The 3,700-nt window shown below is 40.2% G+C and overlaps 1 non-coding gene across 1 annotated transcript; it reads left to right on the top strand.

The window, feature by feature from the left end:
* Nucleotides 1-3,374: 3,374 nt before the first annotated feature.
* On the top strand, nt 3,375-3,480 carry LOC140851319 (small nucleolar RNA R71). The gene has a single exon (XR_012134070.1). It is a non-coding gene; the product is annotated as a small nucleolar RNA R71 (small nucleolar RNA).
* Nucleotides 3,481-3,700: the final 220 nt, after the last annotated feature.

Genomic DNA, 3,700 nt, shown 5'->3' with positions numbered 1-3,700 from the left:
ACGGTTTAGTATCTTTCTTTGAGAGGAGATGTTTCAGAGCCGCATGATTAGAGTAAACTAGAACCTTAGACCCTAACAGATATGAGCAAAATTTTTTAAGGGTGAACACTACTGCTAGTAGCTCTTTTTCTATTGTGGTGTAGTTTAATTGGGCATCGAAAAGAGTATTGCTAGCATAATAGATCACATGTGGCTCCTTATTGATTTTTTGGCCTAAGACGGCACCTATTGCAAAGTCAGAGGCATCATACATAATCTCAAATGGAATGGACCAGTCAGGGGGTTTTATTATGGGTGCTGTTGTCAGGGCTATTCGTAATGTGTTGAATGCTTTCAAACATTCTTCATCAAAGATAAATGGTGTGTCCTTGGCCAACAGATTGCACAGGGGTCTTGAAATCTTGCTAAAGTCTTTGATGAAGCGTCTATAAAATCCGGCATGACCTAAGAAGGATCGTATTTGTCGGACCGAAGTAGGGGGTGGTAGTTTTGAAATAACCTCAACTTTGGCTTTATCTATCTCGATCCCTCTTTCAGAAATAATATGTCCTAATACAATTCCTTTCCGTACCATGAAATGGCTCTTTTCCCAACTTAGGATGAGATTTGTCTCCTACACCATTTAAGAACTTTGGAAAGATTATGGAGACAATCCTCAAAGGTGGTTTCAAACATAGAAAAATCATCCATAAAAATTTCAAGATATTTGTCCACCATATCCAAAAAAATGATCAGTATGTACCGTTGAAATGTAGCGGGTGCATTGCAGAGCCCGAATGGCATACGTCGAAAAGTGAAGGTGCCATAGGGGCAGATGAAGGTAGTCTTTTCTTGATCATCCAAAAATACAGGTACTTGATTGTACCCTGAATAACCATCAAGAAAATAGAAGAAACTTTGTCCTGCTAACCGTTCTAAGATTTGATCGATGAAGGGCAATGAAAAATGATCCTTCCTAGTAACGGCATTTAGTTTTCTATAATCTATGCATACTCGCCATCCAGATGATATGCGAGTGAGAAGCAGTTCACCTTCTTCGTTCTCAACCACAGTAATACCTGATTTCTTAGGTACTACTTGAGTGGGACTGACCCATTTACTATCGGATATGGGGTAGATGATTCCAGCATCTAACCACTTTACTACCTCTTTCTTTACTACTTCACGTATGTTTGGGTTCAATCTCCTCTGCATATCTCGATGGGGTTTGGCATTTGCCTCAAAATGAATATGGTGCATGCAAATGGAGGGGTCAATTTCTTTTAAATCGACAATGGACCAATCGATAGCCTCTTTGTGTTCCTTCAGAATACCAACCAATTGTGCTTTCTGATTAGTGGTCAAGTCTGATGCAATGATTGCCGGGAGGGTGTCATTGGGTCCTAGAAATACATATTTGAGCGTAGCAGGAAGGGGTTTCAATTTTAACGTAGGTGGTGATTCTAAAGATGGGACTATTGGTGTACTGGCTAATGTGGGCAATGGCTCATACTTGATTGTCCATGGAGGAATGGTTTTAACGTGTGGTGTATCCAACAAGGTGTTAACTTCTTTCATATATCCCTCAAAATTATATACTCCAAAGTGAGCCAAGCAAGTATCTAAGGGGTCTGGTGCTAGAATTATGGGTGTTGCATCTTCTATAATATCTTCTAGTGTATCTACTTTGAAGAAACTATCCATTGATGGTCCTTGGAAAGTACTAAACATATTCAGTCTCAGTTTCTTATTCCCAAACGATACGTCCATGACTCCTGTCCTACAATTAATGCATGCATTTGCCGTAGCTAGGAAGGGTCGTCCTAAGATAATGGGAATTTATCTTGGGTTGCCACTTAGTTCCATGTCGAGAACCAAAAAATCAACTGAAAAGTAAAACTCATCTACCTTGACCAAGACATCCTCAAGCATTCCACGTGGTTCTTTAATTGATCTGTCGGCTAATTGCAGTGTGACTGATGTGGATTTCAGTTCTCCGAATCCAAAAAGTTCATACACTGAACTAGGTAAAAGATTCACACTTGCCCCTAAGTCCAGAAGAGCTTTTTCAATGTGATAATCTCTTATAACACAGGAAATGATGGGGGCTCCTGGGTCCTTAAGCTTTGGAGGAGTGGCATGCTGGAAGACAGAACTAGCCTGTTCAGTGAGGGATATTTTCTTTGGGATTTGTGATCTAGATTTACATTTTTGGGTGCACAAATCCTTCAAAAATTTGGCATAAGCAGGGACCTGTTTGATTGCGTCTAGAAGAGGAAGATTAATCTGGACTTGCTTAAATAATTCCAACATCTCGTCGAGTCTTCCTCCCTTCTTATCTGCAGGAATAGGGGCTTTCAAGGCATCCAGAAATGGGGCTTTAGGCAAGTAAAATGATTCCGATGCAGTTGGTTCATTTTCTATTTTAAGGTCCTCCTTGTTCTTGGGTGATTTGGCTTTGGTTAGAGGTTTAGGGTCAATCTCATTGGTTTTACTAGTGTGTTCAATGACCTTCCCACTTCTCAGAGTCATGATTGATTTGGCGTGTTCAGAAAAAGCTTCTGGGGTATTAGAGCTCTCAATCATAAATTGTCCTCTTGGGTTGCTCTCGGATTGACTAGGTAATTTTCCTCCTTCCCTCCTACTGAATGTAGTCGCTAGTTGACCTATTTAGGTCTCTAGCTTAGCAATGGATTATGTGTGAGAGTTAAGGGTCTGAGTGTTGACTTCTAATTGTTCTAGTACATTCAAAACTTTTTCCTCAAAAGCTGAATTGTGCCAGTAGTAGATGGTTGAGGAGCATTTTAAAACTGATGGTATGGTCCATGCCTATATGTTGGGTCCTGATATTGAGGTCGAGGTGCGGCAGGGCCAACCACTGGTTGTGGTCTCCAGGAAAAATTTGGATGGTTTCTCTAGTCGGGGTTATAAGTGTTCTAATATGGATCATTTCTTAGTCTGCAAGCTTGTTGGACTTGAGCTTGCTGAACCTGCTTATGCACAAACTCAGAAATTGAGGTGCGACTGGGCATTCACTAACAAAATGGTTCGGACTTGCACACAATGCACAAACTTCTTGGATTGGGTTAGGTGGAATCGGGGATTGTCCAGTATTTAGAAGACGGTCTAATTTTTGAGACAGTTCATCTACCTTACTGTGGATATCTATGATATTTCCAATCTGATAAATTCCACTTCTTTTTTATTGAAGCATGAGTTGTTCTCTAGAGGTGGCAGACATATGATGTAGGGAATTCTCACTAAGTATTTCAAAGAGCTGCCAGGCTTCATCCTCACTCTTTAGCATGAATATCCCACCACATGATGCATCAACCATTTGTCGGTGTTTCTCCGATAGACCATCATAAAAACACTGACAAAGTTGCCATTTAGGGACAGCATGGTGTGGACATTTACGAATGAGGTCCCTTAACCTTTTCCATGTCTCATGAAAAAGTTCACCCTCCAATTGGAAAAAACTAGTGATAGCTTTTCTAATTTGATTTGTTTTTCTAATTGGAAAGTATTTCTTGAGAAATTCTCTCTAAAGATGATCCCAAGTTGAAATGGTTATAGAGTCTAAGGAGTTTAACCAATGCTTGGCTTTGTCCTTAAGTGAGAAAGGGAATAGTTTCAACCTAAGGGCATCATCGGAGAAGTTTTGGATTTTTACTGTGGAACAAATTTCAAGAAATTCATCCAAGTGTTTGTATGGGTCCTC

This window comes from Elaeis guineensis, chromosome 8 (genome assembly GCF_000442705.2).
Source record: "Elaeis guineensis isolate ETL-2024a chromosome 8, EG11, whole genome shotgun sequence".
Taxonomy (NCBI): Eukaryota; Viridiplantae; Streptophyta; class Magnoliopsida; order Arecales; family Arecaceae; genus Elaeis; species Elaeis guineensis.
Note: the sequence above shows the minus strand (reverse complement) of the source record. Positions and strands in the feature narration are given on the sequence as shown.